The sequence below is a fragment of the Anser cygnoides genome, chromosome 1, assembly GCF_040182565.1.
Source record: "Anser cygnoides isolate HZ-2024a breed goose chromosome 1, Taihu_goose_T2T_genome, whole genome shotgun sequence".
NCBI classification, from domain to species: domain Eukaryota; kingdom Metazoa; phylum Chordata; class Aves; order Anseriformes; family Anatidae; genus Anser; species Anser cygnoides.
In genome coordinates, this window is record NC_089873.1 from 125,708,482 (window position 1) to 125,720,758 (window position 12,277).

Below are 12,277 nucleotides of genomic sequence, written 5' to 3' on the forward strand. Positions count from 1 at the left end.
TATGTGGATTCCCAAATGACAATTTACCTTTATCTAAGTGTTATGGCCCTGAGTGCATTAACTGGCCTTAACTGACATTACCAGCCTTACCTGGGTTCCCCACCCATGAACCTTCCATCCATTCCTGGGAGTACCATGTAAGCCCTGGCTTGGGCACTCAGTCCTGGCCCATGCTAAGCTATAGGTTAGGTGTACCTGTGCCCAGCCCTATGCTCTGTGACACTGTGCTTCCTGGCAGGACCTGTGTCCTGGGTCCGTTCTTATAGGTAATCTCGTGCTTACTTTTGTCCTGCTCCCCGCCCCCTCCCCGGGCCCTGGTGATGGGTCCCAATGACTTTCGACCTCAACCTGTCTAGGACTTTTGGTAGATCCTGTCAATGGCAGCACACAGGCTCTACTCATATCCTGTGGAATGTTAGTCTATTGGTGAGGACACTGCCCTGCCTGGGCCATGGGCACCCTTGGCTCATGGCCTGTTCTCCCCTATAGAGCACCCCTGCAGGTGCTGCTCCCTGTCATTAATTTTCTCATGGCTATCAAAACAACTGACTGAACAATTTCCAAAATAGTTTTCTGTCTGGTTCACCAAAATGGATGTTTTCTTTTGGAACAAGCTGTTTCCTCTGCATTTTTGATGGAAACCAGACAGACAGAGAGGTTTCCCTCCTACCCCTTGCATGCCAGCTGGCATCATGGTGGGTGAATGGGCAATCTGTCCACCTCACTGGACTTCCCAGTTTTCAGGGCTATTCAACTACCCCTTTTCCCACCTGGCAGGCTTCTCCAATTGCCTGTCTTCCTGGTTATCTTTCTACCTGGGTTGCCAACTCCCTGTACAAAATCATTGAAACATGCTCGGTGCAGTCTCAAAACAGTCATTAGGCTTTGTGCAGTAGAGTTTTGCAGTAAAGCAAAGTTTTCTTTGTTTACAGAAAGAAAAAAAGGAAATAAAAAATAGCAAATTGTCAACAGAACAAAAATTGCACTTCCATTACCTCTTTAGTGTTCACCGTTTCTCTGTATAAAGAAAAAGAACTACCATGGCAACCTTACTTGTATCAGCAAATCTAAAGGACTGTAGCCATTCTCCTTTCACTTAGTCTATTAAATCTTCAATCACTTCAAAAGCTTCAGAAAGTCACTCTGAAATGTTAAAAAGTCCGGGAAAATCTCTTCTAGGTTTTGAGATGTAGTATTATCATTAAGTGAAAATCGGAATACATTTAGAAATTTATTTATGTTTTCCTATCTGGGAGCGTTAGGAAATTAGGAGACTGGATTTATTTGCTGAGTATTATTTATAGTTATATGTATCTTTAATATATATAAATATATACACCTTATAGTTATATATGTATACATGATAAATAAATAAATAAATAAATAAATGTTAACGTTATATATATCTACAGGTTTCTTGCAGGAATAAACACTGTGTAGGCACATGGTTCCTCTTCAGTAGTCCTACCAAAAGATATGAAATAGGAGAGAATTCAGAAGACTCTAGCAAGATTATACAAGACTGTAAACTCAACATAGACTACAGGTTCAGAATTAACTAGGGGATGTACTGCATTATGAGGGCAATCTTCATAGAATCACAGAATCACAGAATCATAGAATCACAGAATCACAGAATCATAGAATGGAAGGGACCTTCAAGATCATCTTGTTCCAAACCCCCTGCCACAGGAAGGGATGCCAATCACTAGATCAGGTTGCCCAGGGCCTCATCTAACCTGGTCTTGAACACTGTCAGGGATGGGGCATCCACAGCTTCTCTGGGTAACCTGTTCCAGTGCCTCACCACCCTCTGAGTGAAGAATTTCCTCCTAACCGCTAATCTAAATCCCCCTCTTTTAGTTTAAAACCATTCCCCCTTGTCCTGCCATTATCTGCCTGAGTAAAAAGCTGTTCTCCCTTAAAGTCCCCTTTAAGTATTGGAAAGTTGCAATTATATCACCCCAGAGCCTCCTCTTCTGTAGGCTGAGCAGCCCCAGTTCTCTCAGCCTTTCTTCACAGGAGAGGTGCTCCAGCCCCTTGATCATCTCTGCAGCCCTCCTCTGGACCCGTTCTAACAGATCAGCATCCTTCTTGTGCTGGGAGCCCCAAACCTGGACGCAGACCTCCAAGTGGGGCCTCACAAGGGCAGAGTAGAGAGGGACAATCACCTCCCTCCACCTGCTGTCCAATCCTCTGTTGATGCAGCCCAGGATGCAGATGGCCTTCTGGGCTGCAAGCACACACCGACCGCTCATGTCGAGCTTTTTGTCCACCAGAACCCCAAAGTCCTCTGCAGGGCTGCTCTCAATGAGTTCTTCTCCCAGTCTGTACTCATGTCTGAGATTGCCCTGACCCAGGTGCAGCACCTTGCACTTGCACTTGTTGAACCTCATGAGGATCACGTGGGTCCACTTCTAAAGCTTTCCCAGGTCCCTTTGAATGACATCCCTTCCTTCTGTTGTATCAACTGCACCACTCAGCTTGGTGTCATCTGCAAACTCGCTGAGGGTTCACTCGATCCCACTGCCTATGTCATCGATAAAGATATTAAACAGTACCAGACCCAGAACGGACCCCTGAGGAACACCACTCATCACCGGCCTCCACCTGGACATACAGCCATTGACCACCAACCACTCTCTGGGTGCGACCTTCAAGCCAATTCCTTATCCACTGAATAGTCCACCCATCAAGTCCATATCTATCCAATCTGGAGATCAGGCTGTCATGTGAGAACGTGTCAAAGGCCTCTCAGAAGTCCAAGTAAATGGCATTGGTTGGTCTTCCCTTTTCACATGATGCAGTCACTCTGTTGTAGAAGGCCACCAAATTGGTCAAGCACAATTTGCCCTTGATGAAGCCATGCTGGCTGTCTCAGATCCCCTCCTTGTCTTGCATGTGCCTCGACATTGCTTCCAGGAGGATCTGTTCTATGATCTTCCCAGACACAGAGGTTAGGCTCACTGGTCTGTAGTTTCCCGGGTCATCCTTTCTATCCTTTTTAAAAATGGGAGTGATGTTTTCCTTTTTCTAATTACCAAGGACTTCATCTGGCTGCCAGGACTTCTCAAATATGATGGAGAGAGGCTTGGCAACTACATCAGCCAGTTCCCTCAGGACTCTTAAGATGCATGTCATCAGGCCCCACACACTTGTACTTGTTCAGTTTCATCACGCGGTCTCAAACCTGCTGTTCACTTACAGTGGGAGGGACTTTGCTCCCCCAGCCCTCATCTGTGGGTTCAGGGAAGTGAGAGACATTGTAAGCCTGACTGCCAGTGAAGACTGAGGCAAAGAAGTTGTTGATTACCTCAGCTTTCTCCATGTCTGCTGTTACCAGTTCACCCTTCTCATCCATCAGAGGGGGTGCACTCTCCTTGGCCTTTTTTTTCTGAGCAATGTACCTAATATAATCCCTTCTCATTATTCCTTCCATCCTTTGCCAAGCTCAGTTCCATCTGGGCCTTGGCTTCCCTGATCCCATCCTTGCATATCCAGACAGCATCTCTGTACTCTTCCTAGGCAACATGTCCCTGCTTCCACTGCCTGTGCATTTCCTTCATGTGCCTCAGTTTGACCAGCAGGTCCTTGCTGAGCCATGCTGGTTTCCTGCCCTCACTGCCCGCTTTCTTGTACAGGTGGATGGAGAGTTCCTGTGCTCTAAGGAAAACATCCTTAAAGAGTTGTCCTTGAGGACAGTGTTCCAGGGGATCTTGTCCACTAAATCTTTAAATAGCTTGAAGTTCACTCTTTAGAAGTTCAGGGTCCTGACTTTGCTCTTTATCAGGACCATATTCCTTGAGATCACAGACTCAACCAGGGAGTGGTCACTGCAGCCCAGACTGCCTCCACTCTTGACCTCTTTAATGAGTTCATCCACATTGATGAGCACCAGGTCCAGTGATGCTTCTGCTCTGGTTGGCTTGTCTAATGCCTAGATGAGGAAGTTATCCTCAACACACTTCAGGAGTCTCCTGGATTGCTTACAGACTGCTGTGTAGCTTTCCTAGCAGATATCTGTGTGGTTGAAGTCCCCCATCAGAATGAGAGCATGCAAGTGTGACACTTCTTGTAGTTGAAGCAAGAATGCCTCATTCACAGGCTCCCCTTGATCAGGTAAGCTGTAGTAGACCCTGACCACAAGGTGTCCTTTATTGGTAAGGTAACTTTCACCCACAAGCTCTCAGCCTGTTCATGGTTGTTTCTCAGAGGCAACACTTTGCAAACAATGCTTTCCCTAATGTAGAGGGTAACACCCCCCCCCCTTCTCCCCTGTCTGTGTCTTTTGAAGTGCTGGTAGCCCTCTGTTCCAGTGTCCCAGTTATGTGACCCATCCCAACACGTTTCCATGATAGCAATCAGGTCATATTTGTCTAATTACACTATGTTTTCTAACTCCTCCTGCTTGTTTCCCATGCTGCATGGGTTCGTGTAGAGGCACTTCAGCTGGGCTATTGGTCACATCACATTTCCAGAAGAACCCTTTCTGATTGCTTTGGGACTGTTCACAAGTATTGTGTCTTGTTTACTCCTTCTTCTTCTTGGGTCCCAGTCACCAAAAGGGAGGACAGAGAACATTACTTACACTCCCAATCCCTTCAACAATCCCTTCTTTCTAAGGGACATAAAATCCCTTTTGATATTTCAGCGTCTCCTTGTTGCAGTAACATTTGATCCCACATGAAAGAGTAGGAAGGGATGGTAGTCTTTGGGACCTACCAGACTTGCTAAGCTCTTCATAATATCATGACCACGGGCCCCAGGCAGGCAGCAAAACTCCCAGGAGAGAGTATCTGGATGGCAAATGGGAGCCTCAGTGCCTCTCAGAGAAGAGTCTCCATACTGTCTTAAAGCCTAATGTTGGAAGTAGAATAGTTGCCAAAGGATGAAAGCCTAAGATAAAAGACCTGAAAACAGGGCAAAGTAATGACTTTTCCTAAAAAACTGGGACTGGGCATCCAAACATCCTAGTGGAGGCAGTGGAAGCACCTGAATTATCTCTCAAACCCATCTTTTTTTCAAAATCATAGTGAGTAAAGGCAGTGAAAGAATGGATATCTGAATAATCATTAATATTATTATCATTAAATTATATAATTTATTAATATTATTATTACACCACAGAGGTATTTATCTGTGCACACAGATTTCTAGATATTCATGTTTCATATAGACATGAAGGGGCCTCATCTGAACTCTAAGATGACCAAAAGTAATTTAACAGTGCTACTGTGATACCGCCCTAATTTAAATTTGTTCTGTTGTGAAGAAACACAGCAGAACTACCAAAGACACAACTTGATCAGAGTAAATATTACAATTGAGAATGTCCTAGCAGCAGAATTAAGTGCAGAATTAAGACCCACTTAGAAGGAGAAAGGACAACCATTTCCTTATACAATAATACAGATTTTCTCTATTAGTAGCTTCTATATTCATTTGCTTTTACTTTTTGCTGCTTGTATTGCTTAAGACAAAGCATAGTTGAAAATAATAGGAACTATTTTGGGTATTTTTTGCTAAAATTTCAAGAGAAGCTCTTCATTATTCCAGAATGTTACCATCTGTGATCAGTTTTACTTTGATGTAATGATGGATAAATTATTTCTATGTAGCTACATATTCTTCAGTGTTTAGAGCACTTAAGAGACATCTCATATTTCATATAAGACATATTTTGAGTATTAATGAGAAGTATGAATCAGTCATAATAATAAGGGTTTGTCAGAGTAGGCTAAGTTGGTTTTATAGTAGTATTTGATAAGCTAAACTTGCAGAAGTGTTATCCTTGGGTTCTCTCTCTCCAAAATAAAAATATTGAGGTAAACTGGGATAAGTGCATCAAACTGTAATCACTCAATTGACTATGAGCAGTAAAGCTTTACAAATACTGTAGAAATAATAATAACAAAAACAATTGCAAGAGCAATATAAACACCATCAAAGACATTCAATATGCTACAAGATTAACCAGAAAGCTATACTTGTAAATTTCACAGAACCAGATTATTTATATCCTACAATACTTAAATATGGCTGCAATTTGCTTGGAAGTCGGTGGAGGGATTTGAAGCTACTGGTATTTCACAGCAGAGGACAAACATTGAAAAAGATATTAGCAACTAGAAAGTGGAAAATCATAGCACTGTTAACACTCTTACATTAGTATTGTTATTAACATAGGTCTTGGCTTTTATTCAGCTATGCTTTGCATCTGAAGTACTTCAGTTACTTTAAAGTATAGGCATGTCTATTTGAGGAGCAAAATTCTAACATCTGCAGTATTCTGTCTTACTGTACAAATGGATTTAAGAAAAGTTTATACTATTATAGCAGCTTTGATCTACTTGTGAAAAAATATTTTTTAATCAATACTATAAAAAAAATCTCATGGTCACTATGTTTTTATAAATACTGCAACATTAAATTTGCTAAAACGTAATCTGTTTCATGCCACTTGTTTAAACTCTTGTTATAGTCAGTGAGGGTCCTGCTGTTTCAACAAATGTAGAGCATGATAGAGCCAACCAATAACTAAAATGCCTTTAATTAGACAGCTGGGACAAGGTTTAGGCTTTGATCTTCTTAAGATCTCCACTTTCTGTAGCAGCAGCTGAGATGTAGCTGAGGCTACATCTGCATTAGCAATCCATGCAGATCAGAAGGAGTGGATCTGTAGAATAAACTTGGTGCCATCATATACATACTACAGTTTTTCCTTGTTTTAATTCCAGGCTAGACTCATTAACAGAATGTATTTGCAACTGCAGTGTCTCTCAGTGTATCTCTGGAGTTACCATGTTTGACTTCAAGATGTCTTTCACCATAGGAAGCACAGTTCACACACTCTGGCGTGAATTAAAATCATATTAGGTAAAGACATTCTCTTCAAAAGTGATGTTCTGACAGCATCACAGTGCTAATAAGATGGCATCCCAAGTTCATGTGCCTCAAAAAGCAGATCTTGGAACACAGAGATGAACTGTACCCTGTGTTCAGTTCACTTTCCTACAAATAAACAATGAGGCACCACTCCAGAGGTTTTTAGAGGTCTATTTGGTCTGCCACTGCTGTTGCAAAATTTCCCAGGCCTTCTTTAGCCCTTTGCATTATCTCTCAGAACCCATGTGGTTCTTTCAAGTACTCTTTGACATCTCACAGAGATACATAATACTTTCATAACAATTACTGAATAAAACCATGGGTCTTTTTAAGTAGGGAAATAAGATAGAGGATAATTGTGTCCAGCTCACTCCTTTAACAGCTTCTTGGTTTCTAGTATTTTAGTAACTTGGCTGTGTGGAAATGAAGTGTTCCTTTATGACACTACTACCAGTTACTACAATAATCTGCATTTCTTTACTAACATTGAAGAAAGGACTGCAAAGACCCCTGACAAAATACCATTGAGTAACACAGAAAATAGAGATGTTTACTGATTTTTTTTAATCAGCCAAAGACTCAATATTCTCTATATAGTCTATTTTCTTATTTGATAGCATGTATTGGGATAGTAATGAAGGTCTGGCACAAGGTTCAGCCTGTACTTGAATTGATTGGGACTTATCTCAATGGATGTGTCCTGGTTCCAGTTAGGACAGAGTTAATTTTTCCTCATAGTAGCTGGTAGGGTGCTATGTTTTGGATTAGGATGAGAAGAGCGCTGATAACATGCTGATGTTTTAATTGTTGCAGAGCAGTGTTTACACCAGGCCAAGGACTTCTCGGCTTCTCGCTCTGTCCTGCCAGCGAGCAGGCTGGGGGTGCAGCAGGAGCTGGGAGGGGACAGACCCAGGACAGCTGACCCAAACTGGCCAAAGGGGTATTCCATACCATCTGACGTCATGCTAAACAATATATAGGGGTGGCTGGCCGGGGTGGGGGGGCCGGCTGCTCGGGGATAGGCTGGGCATCGGACAGCGGGTGGTGAGCAATTGCATTGTGCATCACTTGTTTTCTTACACATTATTATTATTAATACTATTATCATTATCACTATTATTATTATTATTATTATATTCCTGTCTTAATAAACTGTCTTTATCTCAACTCACCGGCTTCACTTTCCCGTTTCTCTCCCCCATGCCTGAGAGGGAGGGGGGAGGGTGAACGAACGGCTGTGTGGTGTTTAGCTGCCAGCCGGGTTAAACCACAACAGGATGATAGAATCAAAAACGTTTAGGTTAACAGGGAAAAACTACATATCTTATTGAAGGAAAAATAAGACTAAATGTAAACTAAACTAAACTAAACTAAAACAAAATATAATGCCTCCATCAAATCCCAATAGGTACCCTTTGCAACTAAGCCCTCTGTACAGATTTAATAACACAACCACCCTGAATTCAGTACTAAACAAATCCCATAAAATATATGATTTTGTTGTTGTTGTTATTTTAACCATTGCCCAGATATGGTTTTCAATTTAATATATTAATGAATATAACCTACATACAAGAAACAAACAAACAAAAACTTATTTTTTGTAGTCATGAACGGAATGTATATTCTATCTCAGGATTTACAAGCCAGTTAAACAAAGGAAGAAAAAATAAATAAATAAGGATTCTGTGTTGCAAAGGACAGAAGAAATCTCAATCAGGACAAAGTAATGAGTGAAATTGCAATTTGCTTGTACTCATCTCTAGCAAGTGAGAGAAATATGCCTACTGAGAATATAAATAAGGCAAATCGAATACCTCAAGATGTATCTGAAGAAGTTTTTGTCTTATCAGATAATGAACTTGGGGCTTGTGATGAGAATGTTAATGAATTCATTTGTAATGTGGATAGCAATAATAAAGATAAAATGACTCTGTTGGAAAGATTTATCCTATCCTTTGTTAAAGGTTAGTCAGAATTTAAAGTGATGGGAAAAAAAAAATAATAATAAAAAGTCAGATATCTGACTTAATAACAGAAACACATGATTTGCTTTCAAAGCAAATTTTTATAATACCAAGATGCTAAGAAACGATTATGAGAAGGTAACTATTTGAACTCAAACTTACTTCCCCAACTCAAATATAAAGTAATGCATTAGAATGTGACATCACAGTCTCTTTTGCATGAATAATCATATGCACAAGCATACATACAACCTCAGGTTTTATACACAAGACAAATATATATATATATTGCTTCTGTCCAATCTTTAGACAGTCATCGTTTTGAACTAACTTATCACACCCATTCTTTCCCCCTTTCCTACACCTAAGAAAGAGCATTTCCTAACTGTTTATATAATTATTAATTTTATCAAGTCTCAGATCACTTTACTTTTGACTATGGTGACCTCTTCAATTGCTTCATGATAGCCATTAAGAATATTGCAATACAATCACTTTCCTAGGCTGAAATAACCTATTTACACTCTGGCAGTCTTTCTAATGACTCATCCATCTTCTCTACCACATAAGCAGCTGTGGCGTGTTAGCCTTGTTTAATGGCTGAAATCCCACCCAAATGCTCCCTCACTTCCTTTCCTCAGAAGGACAGGGGGAGAAAATGGGATGAAAAAGCTTTTGGGTTGACATAAACACAGGGAGATTGTTTACTAGTAATTGTTGCAGGCAAAAGGAAAAAAGGTTGGAAATAGGGAAAAGTAATTTAATTTGTTGACAAATAAAATACATTTGGATGATAAGAAACAAAGACAAATGTTACCTTTCCCAAGGTGCCACCAACTTGGCTGATGAGCTTATCTTTGTCCTGTGCTGTGTCTGTTGTACAGACAGTTGAGACTGACCCATGGCAACTTCTAATCTTCCCAGAAATCGCTCCTGCAGCCCTCTCACTATGAAAACCTTGCCTCCTACAGCCATTACAAGTGCACATCTTGCCTTTCAAAAATCTTTTCAGTCTGTTGCAGTGTTTTTAGCCTTCTGGGCAGCTAAACTCCACCACAACCTCTTTCTCACTCCCCCTCCTCAAAAGAAGAGGGGGAGAAGAAACTATGATGGAAAGAAAAAGGCTCATGGGTTGAGATAAAGATAATTTAATTAAAAGGAAAAGAATGAGGGAAAAGAAAAGGAAAAAAAAAGTCCCTACAGGACCAAAGAGGAAAAATATATATATATTCTTTACTTTCCACTAACAAGAGATGTTCAGCCACTTACTGGGAAGCAGGGCCTCAAGACACGTAGCAGTTGTTTGGGAGAACAGATATCTTTAAAATGGGAGGCCTCCCTTTCCCTCTCCTTCCCCCTGCCAAGCTGATTGTGACATCATATGGTATGGGATGTCCATTTGTTCAGTTTAGGTCAGCTGCCTTGGTGATGTCCCCTCCCCACTTCTTGCCCACCCTTAGACTACTGGTTTTAGAGGGGTTGGAGGAATTCTTGATGCTGTGCCATCACTGCTTAGCAACACACAAAACATTGGTGTTATATCAGGACTGTTCTAGCTACAAGTGCAGAGCACAGTACTATACGGGCTGCTGCAGGGAAAGTTAACTCCATCCCAGCCAGACCCAGTACATCTGTTTTCTCCCTGTTTAGGCTCTCTCATTCAGGGCTATAAGACTGACTCTTACTAGCATTAGGTTTGTGTAATCAACCTCTTTTTCTAACTGGATTTTTTTTTCAAGCAGTTTTGCCTCTTTGTGGAATTAAATTTCACTATGAAGTTTCCCAAAGTGATACTGTAATACTACTTTATGATGCATTTAAAACTTCCTTTAGCTTTGACATCCTCCAGAAAGTCACCAGAGTCCGACTTCTGGTACCTTGAAACCAATGTTATCTTGTGATTTCTACTCCCAACATCATCTCACATTTCTTCACCTTCTCTGCCTTGTTAAGAAACCCTCTGAGTCTTCATCCTGTACTTGTACAACATTCAGCTCTTTATGGTTCCTTGTCTGTGATTGGGTTGCATTAAGTATTAGGTTAATGCTACTATCACCTAACTTTAACCTTACTGTAACCTAACTTGTAAACAACTTTTTCAGACTTTGGGCTTATTTACATGCTTAAAATTAATCATATGCGAAAGTGAATAAGAGGTTGAGTCCTCATATAGTATGTATAAAACCTGTATAAAGTGTTGTGGTTTTTCTTTTTTAAGTAAGCAGGGAGTCAATGTCCCAGTCCACAATCCTTTTAGCAACATTTTCTGAGTAACATGTTTAAAAAGTAAAATTACAGATCTTTCCTTGATTTTCTTTAACACATGATTTGGCCCCCATTGTACTGAAAGACCTTGAAAATATTTTTGAAGAGTAATCAAACAACAATGTCTTGTGAGGTGAATTTTTCCTTATGTTAATTGCAACCTAAATTTTATGCAGCAAAATGGCAGCTGCCTGGCAGCAAGAAGTACTGTCTCTTTCAGTGTAAGATAATGGACAAAAAAAAAAAAAAAAAAAAAAAAAAGTAATCATAATAGATCAAATTTAGAACAACAACAAAAAAAAAACATAAACAATAAAGTCCTGTAATTAGTACACTGGCATGTAAATAAAAACCTTTAAATATATTTCATTTAACCTCTATATTACTCAATATAATAATGAGTTAAATTTACAAATAGACATGTCCTGTTAAATGACAATAAACTGTTCAATTTATAACAAATTAACAAAATTCAGATGTGCTATCCTGCTTGATATTGATTACCTGAAAAAAAAAAAATATATATATATATATAAAATCCTGATATTGGGTGATATCGGATTATGTGTTGGTAGGTGCCTGAATTGTTTTATATTGTCAAAGTAATTTTGATTTATAGTACATGAAGGAATATATTTACCCATTTCTTTTTATGTGGCAATAAACTTTAGCTTAACTGTATTAACAAAGTCTTTAGAATCAGCCAAGATAAAATGGGTCTTTTCAAAAACAGCTTTTTAATCAAGGGCAGGGGGTTGTTCCTGAACTAGGTCATGAGTGTACCCAGCAAAATATATTGCAGTGAAACAAGACAAGGAAAAAGGAAAAAGGAAAAAGGAAAAAGGAAAAAGGAAAAAGGAAAAAGGAAAAAGGAAAAAGGAAAAAGGAAAAAGGAAAAAGGAAAAAGGAAAAAGGAAAAAAAGGAAAAAGGAAAAAGGAAAAAGGAAAAAGGAAAAAGGAAAAAAGAAAAGGGGAAAGGGAAAAGGAAAGGGAAAGGGAAAAAGGAAAAAGGAAAAAGGAAAAAGGAAAAAGGAAAAGGAAAAGGAAAAGGAAAAGGAAAAGGAAAAGGAAAAGGAAAAGGAAAAAAGGAAAAGGAAAAGGAAAAGGAAAAGGAAAAGGAAAAGGAAAAGGAAAAGGAAAAGGAAAAGGAAAAGGAAAAG

General features: G+C 39.8%; 1 long non-coding RNA gene across 1 annotated transcript in view; it reads right to left on the bottom strand.

Annotated features, from left to right (window-relative positions):
- LOC136786676 (uncharacterized) overlaps positions 1 to 11,331 on the bottom strand; it is a 32,298-nt gene extending 20,967 nt beyond the window's left edge. Inside the window, exon 1 of the long non-coding RNA XR_010826011.1 lies at positions 10,122 to 11,331. This is a non-coding gene — a long non-coding RNA (uncharacterized lncRNA). The remainder of the gene's footprint in view (positions 1 to 10,121) is intronic.
- Between the last annotated feature and the right edge of the window lie 946 nt (positions 11,332 to 12,277).